The sequence below is a fragment of the Castor canadensis genome, chromosome X (genome assembly GCF_047511655.1).
Source record: "Castor canadensis chromosome X, mCasCan1.hap1v2, whole genome shotgun sequence".
Classification (NCBI taxonomy): domain Eukaryota; kingdom Metazoa; phylum Chordata; class Mammalia; order Rodentia; family Castoridae; genus Castor; species Castor canadensis.
Window position 1 is genome coordinate 7,281,426 of NC_133405.1, and position 11,430 is coordinate 7,292,855.

The window sequence follows — 11,430 nt, forward strand, 5'->3', positions numbered from 1 at the left end:
ATTCTTACTAGTAGATCAGTGAAATTAAGGAGGGGTAGACATCTGATATAAGGAAAGCATTCATAACTATTACCACAGACAGCTAGACAAAACCTTAAAAGCAGGCATATCCTTGCATGATCAAGAAACAACAAGGAAGCCAGTGTTTGTTGATTTAAGAACATGAGTAGTAGAGGAATAGAAGAGGAGCTCAAGGAGCAATGGGGACCCTGATCGTATAGGGTTTTGTAGGTCATAGTAAGATAGGAAGATATTGAAGGGCTTTGAGCAGAGGAGTGACATCATTTAAGTTTTAAAAGAGACCACTGAGACTAATGTTTGGAGAATGGATACTAGGGTGGAAAGGGCAGAAATGGGAAAAACCGTAAGGGTACTATTACAATAATCCAGGGAAGAGATGATGCTGACTGAACCAGGTAATAGTAGTGGAGGTGATAAAAAGGGTCAGAATTTAAATATTTGAAGATTTAAAAAAATGTATCAGTGTATTTTAATTGTACAAAGGGGTTTCACTGTGTTATTTCACAATGTATATATTGTACTTTGATAAGATTAACTACCTCTATTGTCCTTTCCTTGTGCCTCCTCCTGCCTGTTTTTAGCAGTTTTTAGTGGGTTTCATTATGTTATCTTCATATATGAACACAGTGTACTTAGATATTATTCAACCCCATCATTCTCTTCCCTTTCTCCCTTATCTTTCAAACAGTCCCATAATTATACTCATGTGTTATATATGTATGTACATAAACATATATATGCATTTATACATATAGTTTACATCTAGATTCTGCATATGAGAAAATATATGATATTTGTTTTCCTGACCCTGGTTTATTTTGCTTCGCATTATGATTTCCAGTTCTATCCATTTTCCTGTAAATGACATAATTTCAATCTTCTTTATGGCTGAATAATACCCCATTGTGTATATATAACACATATTCTTCTTTATCAACTTGTTTGTTGAAGGATACCTAGGCTGATTCCATAGCTTGGCCATTGTGAATAGTGCTGACAATTTTTACATATTAAGTGGAATAATGGCATGTATGAAAGATTGTGGCACCATACACAGATATATAATTATCAGTTAGGTTTATGAACAAAGTGTGGGAATCCTGAGAAAAAGGGAAAGCTCCAATTACCCTACCCTACTACTAGGGAAGCAATGCAGGCCTTTTTAGATGAAAGCTCTAAGAAACAATGCTGAACAATGCTGTTGCCTCATTTAGTATCCCTGTGGTCAGACCTCGACTAGCAGCCCAGACACACCAGCATTGAGGAAAATTCCTTTCTTTTCCTACTCTCAAAAGGGTCCTGACATAATTAAAAAATTTTCCATAAGACTATGTCTACATTCTGGAATATGGTTTATTCTGATTTTGCTACTAGAAAGAATGCAACTAATGTGGCTTCAAGTGTGGGTGTTTTCTGTCATATAGTATCACTAAAAGCACATGCTGATGTCACATGTATTCTGAACCTTTGAGTTGCGATCATCAAAAGGTATTTCGCCTATATCCCAATTTCTGGTTTTCTAGTACTTCCCTTGTTTTTCTTTTCTCTTTCCACAATTCTATAAACAAACACTCTATCACCACACTAGCAGTGTTTGGGAAGATGAAATTCCTTTTTGTGGCAAGAGATTATAGTCAAAGGCAAAGGAGAAATTTGAGTTGAATTATTGCTATTGCTTCTGTTCTAAAAATATTACTTCCTCTTTACCCTAATGTGTGTAGGAAATAGGTGGCTTTATTTCTCTTTAACAGAAGTAAAAGCAACTCAGGTAAAACAGTAAACCCCAGGTGTGAATTTATTTTCCTGTACTTGGAATTGTGACAATTGGAAAACTAACTCCCAACAGAAGACTCGGAACTATTATACAAAGAAGAGTCAGGAAATGGTTTAATGAAGAAAATTTGTGATATTAGCCCTGTTGACATTTGGATTAGGGAATGTTCCCAGGTATGTGGTTTATAGGGTATTTTTCTACAAATAAGTAACAAAAAATGTCAAGCTCTTATTTTTTTCACCTGAAATAAAGACACAGATTCTTTAGGGGATTAGAGTGCACTGTTCCAATGCAAGAACACATATTTAGAAAGTTGCCAGGCCAACAAGTTGATTTGCTACCTGACCCATAAGACAGTGACTGACTATAACTGAATAAGGCAGATTGTATAAGGATATGAGACTTTGGCTGCTTCCAAGAGAAAACATGTATTTTTCTGAAAATGGTACGTATCACTGTCTTACTTTGTTTTGTGCTGCTATAACAAAATGTCAGAGATTTGGTAATCTATATACAATGGAAATTGGTTTTGCCTATAGTTTTGGAAGAACAAGGTTTGAGGGCCTCCATCAGATGAGGTCCTTCTTGCTGGACTTAATATAATGGAAGGCATCACATGGACAAGAAAGAGATCAAAAGGGGGCTAAACTTCTTTAATGACAAACCTGCTCTGGATATAATGAATCCATTTCCATAATAATAACTTATGCATTCTAGAGGACCTAATCCTTTCTTAGAGGTCTCACCTCTCAACCCTGTTGCATTTGGGTTAAGTTTCCAACACACGAACTTTGGAGGACACATTCACACCATAACAAGTGCACTTAGGAAACTTTCTATTTTGAACTATATGAATGACTGTTTCTTGTTTGATGCAGATTAGCATGAAGTAAGACTTTATAATATATAGGGATTTTTAGGAAGAAAGAAGTCTTTGTGTTCTATTACCTGTCTAAGATGGAGTGCACAGGAGAACGGGGGAAAGAGGGTATGAAATGATTTTTATTCTTTTATTTAGAATTAGATATCAAATTATACTACACTTATATTCTAGTCATAGTGCTGATGCTACTGCCAAGCTGTTTGACTTGCAGAAAGCTACTGAACTTCTTAGGATCTTAGTTTTCTTAATTGTAAAAAGAGGGGTCTGTTAATTGGGATTTATTCATTCAACAAATATTTACTTACTAGCTGCTCTGCATCAGACCCTATTGTAAGTTCTTGGAATATATTAATAACCAGAACAAGCAAGGATCCTTGCCCTCATGGGGTTTCCATTCTAATTGGGCATGTGAGGACAAGCTATAATAAACATAATGAATAATAAGGTGTTTAGAGTTTGGTAGAAGTGCAATGTAAAGGAGAAAAAAGTAGAGTCAGGTGAGGAGGTTTTGGAGCATGGGCAAAGGTGGGGATTGGTGACAGTTGCTATTTTAGGTACTAGCTCTTAAATCTGTGATTATTATTTATTTAATCATCATAGCAACTTTATATTAAAATACTTATCTGCAAAGATACTTGAAAATCCATAATTTTTATTAAGATGTCTTTTGGGAATGCAATGTCTTTGGTGCCATTTTCTCTGTTCTGAGGGTTTAAGACCCTGAATATTTGTGTAATCTCCTCTTTTCTATTTCCCCATTCTCTTTTTTATGTCTGTATTATGGTACTTCTTGTAATGTAGCTTTATCTCCACTAGGGTGTGAACTTCTGCAGGACAGAGTCAGGCCTGGAACAGAATATTTTTTCTTATTAATATTTATTTCATGAACAAATTTTCCTGGCCTCTGGGCCTAATATTTCACAACTTCATATTGAATGGCACCCAAGCTATTGCTAACACCCCAAAACACCCAATAAATAAACAGGGAAAGCAGTAGTTGGGAAGTACTTAGTCACGTGTTTGTACATCTTGTGCTTTGGGAGTATTGTGAGCTTAACTTTTAAGTCTCATTTAAGGATAAACAGTACAATTTTATAATAAAAAATTATAGTGTTATATATTGCTTAGAGGTCACTAAGAAACCAGAGTCTATTTTTGGACCTCAAAAGGCTTTGTGGACCATTAGCTACATTTGTTCTTCTTTGTTCATTCATTTCATCATTTTTAATTTATTAAATATTTATGGGACTGGCAGAGTGGCTCAAGTGGTAGAGTGACTGTCTAGCAAGTGTGAAGCCCTGAGTTCAAACCCCAGTACTGCCAAAAAAATAAAAGATAAAAGGATCAATATAGCAGTGGTAGAGCATTTTCTTAGTACTGCAAAATATATTCGTGGAGCATTAGGAGTTATGAATTACTCCTTTTCATAATGACACAAGAGAGAAGAATCATGCTACTTTTGAGAATCTGCTAATGGGGCATATAACTTAGTACCAATATTACTTGCTTCTATAAATATCAAATAGAAAAGTACTACACTATTAGAAATATTAATACTATCCAAAGGCAATCTTCCTTGAAGGACCTATGGATCACTAATCATTTGTTCTGTGTGGGGGACATGATACTCAAATTTAATGAATGGTCAAATGAGAATTATTGAATTTAATTTCCTTCAACTGCCTATCATTTCATAATATGCTTGTCTCATGACATATTTATATTACCTGCCTTTATCTATAGACATCTAGAAAATAGATCATAAACCCAGAAGATCATTCTAGGAGGGAAAACACAAATGAGCAACTATATTTGCTTGGCAGGGTCAAAATAGAAGCCAACTATGTATTATCTATCTAAAGAATGGATATTGGAGGCAACTGATAGAAGTTCAATTTGCAGCCACTTACTGGAGAGATATGTTGAATATTAGAGACTCAGTCATAAGAGAGTTAATGTATATTGGAAAAAAGTTATTACTGAGGTTTCAGGTAAATGCCAAGATGCATAGTCATTGAGATCCATGTCTATGAGGTATATAACCCAAACAAAAGAAACAAAGAGAAAGATGGGGCATGGACGTGACAGTGGAACCAGCAGTGAATGAGCAAGCACCTTAGCACTACTCCCATTATGTTTCTAGGGTCTAGTATATAGTAGACACTTGATAAATATTTGCTGAGTAAATAAATCAATAAGTATTTCTTTTGTTTTCCTGATACAATAGTGATACATCTTATTTTTCAATTCTAAGAGAAATGTTTTCTTTGGTAAAAATATGAAGAAATAATTCAGGTGTACAGGGCAATACTTTGTTAGGATTACTGAAAGATGTGAAGCAGTTTGACAAGAATTAGGAGGGAAAGGTTGTGGCTAAGCAGATAAAAAGCAATAGCCTAATAAAAAGAAGTTTAAGCTGTGGCAGTGATAATGGGGATAGGAAAGGCTAGATGTGAAGCCCATACCCCAAGGAGCATTAAAAGGCATTGATGGTGAATTATTGCATAGGATGAGGAAAAAAGAGATGTTGAAGATGCTACTAAGGAGCTGAACTCAGGCATGGAGAATATATCAGTTTTCTATTGCTCCACAATCAATTGAAACACATTTAGTAGCTTAAAACATCTAAATTTTATTATTACTTTTCTATAGTTCAGAAGTTTAATAGTCTCAACAAGTATTCTGCTCAGAGTATCACAAGGGCAAAATCAAAGTTGTAATTGACCTGAGTTTTTTTGACCATCTTGAGGCTCTCTCTGAGTTCATTTGGGTTGTTGGCAGAACTCAGTCCCTTCTAGCAGTTTCCATGTGACTCTCCACATCTTCCAAACAGCAATGGGGGGTAGAGTCCTTCTTAGGCTTTAAATCGCTCTACACTCTTTGTAGCTGTAGCTTTCTACTTTCTGCTGTGCTTTTAAGATATCGTAATATTATATAGGGCCCACTCAGATAATCCAGAAAAATCCCCCTATGTTGAGTTCATCTGCAAAGTCTTTTTTGCCTTGTAATATAGCATTTCCACAGGAATGACACCAGTGGGTGAACATCATGGGGGCCAAGTTTCAGCTTACCACATATACAGTGTGCAGAGAACCATGACTTGGTCAATTTACCAGTAATTCTAGCCTCTATGAGTACCTTTCCTTGTACTACAGAGCTCAAACCTCTCTTGCAGCTGAGATTCTGGATGTGATTTAGATTTTGCTAGTTACATGAACTCACATGAGATATTAATGAGGTAAGAGGGAGAGAGGCAGGGAATGAGACATCCCTTTGTCTGGTGAGAATTGGAGCAAGGTTGGCACAGTTCTGGAAGCAACAGATATAGTACTGACTTCTTGATTCATCAGGCAGCTGTAACATGAACCAGCCAACACACCAAATGCTCCTTGATTGCTTTTCAGGTACAGAAGTCATCCACTGAATGTCTTACACAGACACGGAAATTTTCAAAAATTACCTTATTAAATGAAAGTGGCACTATACCTATTTTGACAGCTGAAAAAAAGGAGAATCACATGTTAGGGAGATTGCCCATGGTCATATTGTAATAAGAATATAGATTCAACTTCAAATTTCTCTCTATTGTATGGCAGCTGCCAAAGTGGTCACCTCTTCTTCTTCTTCTCATCCTCTATTACTCTTCTTGCTCCTCCTCCTCCACTCCTCCTCCTTATTTAGAAGATTAGAATCATTTTCTCAATGCTTGCAATCTATACCTATATTATGAACTTTGACCTTGACCTTTTATACAACTTAGCTGCTTTCATATCCACAGCTTCATTTGATGCCAGCAAATATAACTAATAACTTATGGGAATTTTGGAAGGTAGGAGTAGAGAATTGATACTATCCCCAGTGAAAATGTCAGATATAACTAGTACTGAAACATGCAATGTAGTTTAAATGGGTGTTGGAGAGAACCTCACCCCTGCCTGCATGGAGTGATCTCTCAGAGACCATGTTAGCACAGAAAGAACCTGGATTTCATACACACATCTACACCTGCTGCCACAGGAGATAAATGAAATGCTCTGACAGATCAACCAGAAGAGGCAAAGGATTAGGCTGTCACATTTATATAGTGACAGATTCCTGTACCCATTTAATGTGAAAAGAGATTCTCTACGGATAGAAAAGGTCAAGAAATGCAACATTTTCATAATTTTCTTAGACACACAATGAACACTGCAAGATTATCACATAAAAGTTTCTGCCTTATGAAAATACAGAATGGCTTCTTTTAGGAAAAGAAAATCTGAGCAGGAAAAGGACCTCTTCATTTACTCCTGGCAAAGGTAAAAGAGGTCTTAGCATGGACCCATATGACTAAATTGGGATGTGGTCTGGAGGTTGGGTGAAGTACTTACTACTGTAAGTAGGAGGCTTGGGGAGCAAGGGGTGGCACCTTACCTTAAAGTTCTGTATCATGCACCTAGATCTAGGAAGGCGGCACTTGGAAGCAGAGTCTGTCTTTCTCATTCATCACTACAGTCATAACAATCAGAGAAGTGCTTGCCCTGTTGCAGGCACTTGATATGTATTTGCAGATTGGCTATTGTAAATAGTTACTAGAGCTAGATTGGATAAAGCAGGGATCAGCAATCACAACTGATGGGCCAAATACATCTCATTCATCTCATTACTTATTTTGGTAAATAATTTTATTGGCATGCAGCCATACTCATTAATTTCTGTATTGTTTGTGATGACTTTTCCACTGCAACAACAGAGCTGTGTAGTTGTGACAGCTGAAAATATTTAATTTCTGGTTCTTTACAGGAAAACTTTTCTGACCTCTGGTATAAAGCATTATTCAAAAAAAGCCAACTTGTAACAAATGTAAAAATGTCCTTTTCAGTACACATTGTACTTCAACTATCAACACATTTTATTGGTTCTCTTTGAGAAAAATCCAAAAAACAAAACACCCTACAAAAAGTGTTTGCTGTTCTCTGCAATCCCTTTCTTCAAATTTTCTTTTTAAGATCAATTCACTGGATATTTTATTCCCATTGAAGTTTCCCTTGTCAAGATCACCAGTGTTGTGAAATTCATGGTCAAATTTGGAGGCCTATTATTTGTTTCACAGCAGTATGTGACATGGTTGGGTATACTTGAAACCTTTTCTTATCTTGGCTTCTGAAGTACTACATTTCTTTTAGTTTCACTGCTTGCTCCTTCTCAGCATACTTGCTAATCCCTCTTCATCTTCCTGGCTTCTTAATGCTGTGTGCCTCAGGATCAATTCTTGGTTTTTTTTCTCGTGTTTATCTAAATTTGCTTGGCAATTCCATATATTCTCATAACATTAAGTACCATCTATAAAATCACAACTTCCAAATTTCTACTGACAGTTTATATCTCTCTTCTGACCAAGTTGTAATTTCTATTTGGACATTTCCAATGTAAATTGTCAAAACAGAAAGCTTAATAATTCCTCTTCAGACCTGCTCCTCCCACAGTCTTCTCCATCTCTGTTAATGGAAACTGTTTTACCTTTGTTTAGTATAAAACTATTCACACTATGCCTTACTTTTCTTACTCATACTCCACATGTAATCCATTAAACAAAATCTGTTGGCTCTATTTTAAATTGTAAGTCTAGAATCCACCTACTTCTTACCTTCTCTTTTGCCAAAGTTGTAGTCAAAGTGTTGTGGTTTAAACTAGCCCCAAATATTCATGTACTGGAAGCTTAATCTCCAATGCAATAACATTGAGAGGTGACTAGGTCATGAGGGAATTATGTAATTATTGTCAGAAAGAGTTCATTATTTCAAGAGTGGGTTTATTACAAAAGTGAATTCAGCCCCTTTGCTTTTGCTCACTTTCACCCATTTGATCCATTTTGGCATCTTTTGATACAGCAAGAAGGCCATTATTAGATGTCAGGTCCTCAATCTTAGACTTCTAGCCTCCAGAACAATGAGCCAAATAAATTTGTTTTCTTTATAAATTGCCCAGTGTTTAGTGTTCTGTTATAGCGGCACAAAATGGACTAAAACACTAAGCCATTGTATCTCTCACTAGAATTAATGAACATCCTTTGACTCTTCTCCCAGATATTTTTCCTCCATTCTCTTGATCAATTCTCAACATAGTAACAAGGATATTCTGATTAGTACAAAATTCAAAACACATAACTCCCCTTCTTGAAATACTCCAATAGTCTAATCTTATTGAAAATGAAAATGTTCTAAATCATGGACCTATGTGATCTAGTCCCATTATTTGTTCTTACATGCCACCACTTGGTCAGTCATGAAAACATGCTTTTGAGGTCTCTTGCTGCAAATAGAAGAATTGACACATAGCTCCAGATGTTATACTTCAAAATCTATCAGTAAGTTCATGCCAAGACCATGCTTCCCATGGACCTCTCTCTAGCCCATAACAAAGCATAGCCAAGATACTAAGGCAGGATTCTTCTGATAACAGGCTTTAGCTCGAGGACTGTCTATCAGTCTGGTCAGAACATTGCTAGTACTGTGCTATAGTCTAAGACTTCTCTTGTCTTCTGCTCCTTCCTCCTCTCTCTACTTCATAGTGATTAGACCTGAACCATGGTCTGAAGCTCTCTTTCTCTTCCAGATCTTTCTCTCTTTTCCCTCAGGTGTTTCTCTTGTCAAACAAGTTGTGAATATTTTTCAAAGCTATGTAAAACGATGGCATATTATTCGCCTTTTTCGTTGAGCTATTGATTTTAATTTGATATTTATCATATATTTCTAATTATATGGGCAGTGGGTTCTAGAATTTATTTTTCTCTCTGAAGTATATAGAGTCAGAAGTATGAATATATCATAGTAGGTCTAAAACAAGCACTACTTGTTTGACAAATAACTTCATTACATGAATCTCTCTCAAACATAAATTATTGCTTCTACTCATATGTTTTTGTGAAACTTCTAATAAGCAGAAAATCTTAATTTAGCAATGTAAGATTGAAGAATTACCATGTTTAAAACTGCAAATGAAGTGTCAGATTTGTAACTGATGTCAAATTTTCTTCAGTATGCAAAATCAAAATAAATTTGGCTCTTTGATAAAGATATCAACTGAGGAACGGGAAATACTATTAAATGATGCTATTGAACGTGTAACATCTTTTGAAGTTGTTTGGAAAGAGATTTAGACTGGCTGAGGACCCATTCATTGACTTTCTTCATATTAAACAGTTTGCAATTAGGGAGCCTGAGTTATTGTTAAATATGATTGGTGAGTCACCTTTAAAACAGTAATTGTCTACAGTACTTTTTTAGCTTCTGGACCAATTGACTAGAAAAATATCTCACATTGGCAAAGAGATTGTAAAACAAACAAACAGAAAGCCACTTATATTTGTAGATTGAGACTTTCTTTGTTTCCCAAAATTCAAAAAGAAATAAATTGGATGATTGGACTGACATAAATGTAATTCATAATTGTAATTTTACATTTTCGTTTTTATTGAAATAGCTTTATTTTTTAATTTAACCTTAAAATAAGTAAATTCTATTTTTGTGTTCTCAATGCTAATATCATTTTCTTTTGTTATTTTTAGCTTTGTTGTCATACTTAAGAGAGAATACTTCCATTCTAAAATTATGTAAATACTCACTTGTATTTCTTTTTTTTTAATTTTTTTTCAGGGGTGAGCACGAACACAGTCCCCCACTACCACAAATTATGCAGTCGAGTTTCCCACATTTGGGGAAATAGCAGGGGTCAGCACATCCAGAGTGCAATGGATAAATCTCGCCCGGGGAAAACCACCTTCATGATCATGGTATCTCCCCTGCCAGGTAAGTATCACCTGTATTTCTTTTTAGTGCCTTTGCTGACTTCACTTTTTACATTTGTGGAAAGATATTCATTTTTGAATGTACATTTAGTAATTGACATTTTATTGCATTTTCTTTTACATGGAAGACAAATTTATAAAATTTGCCTATAGAATATAATATGGAAGATAAAATATACAATAGGTGCAGTAGGTGATAAGATTATGGAATGCTTACTTATTTCGTAAAAGGAGAACATCATCTTAAGCGAAGTTAGCCAGGTCAGAAGGCCAAAAATCGCATGTTCTCCCAGAAGGCCAAAAATCGCATGTTCTCCCTCATATGCAGATTATAGACCTAAAACAAATGCAGTAATATTATTGGACATGGGTCACACACTAAGGGGAGAATGCATACAGGAGGAATAGGGAAAAGTAAGAAACCCAAAACTTGATGTGCCCATTGTAGAGGAGCAAATATAGTAATCTTAAACTGACAGAGGCCACTATGGGAAGGTGACCGGGAAGTAGTGAAGAGGTCTGGTAGAGATGAGTCAATTCTGGTTGTAATAAAAATACATTTAAAGTGTGTTTGCACTTTTCCTAAATAGGGAAAGAAAAGGTTGGAATTTTGGAATTCCTAAGTCCAGACTTGAGTCCCAATGCTCCCTTTTCAATGTGAGTGATCTATGGGACATTTCCTTTCAATGCCCTGAGCAAATGATTTCTAAGGTCTCAGCTCCAATGTTCTCAAATTGTGAAGTTGGAACAGAGTTTGCCAATGACTAGTCAATTCAGGGCAAAATAGTAACCTTTTGTAATTTTCATAGATAGACTTTTAAAATGTCTTTTGACATTTTTAACAAGGAACTAATGTCCTCTGTTGTCTTACTCTGTACAAACTGATATTACAAAATGCTATAGGTTGGATATCGTAATTGTATTAATCAGTGTACTTCATGGAAACAGAACCAACAATATGTGCAT

The 11,430-nt window shown here is 35.7% G+C and overlaps 1 non-coding gene across 1 annotated transcript; it reads right to left on the reverse strand.

Annotated features, from left to right (window-relative positions):
- Positions 1-10,309: 10,309 nt before the first annotated feature.
- Positions 10,310-10,473, reverse strand: LOC141419956 (U1 spliceosomal RNA). The gene has a single exon (XR_012444681.1). It is a non-coding gene; the product is annotated as a U1 spliceosomal RNA (small nuclear RNA).
- Positions 10,474-11,430: the final 957 nt, after the last annotated feature.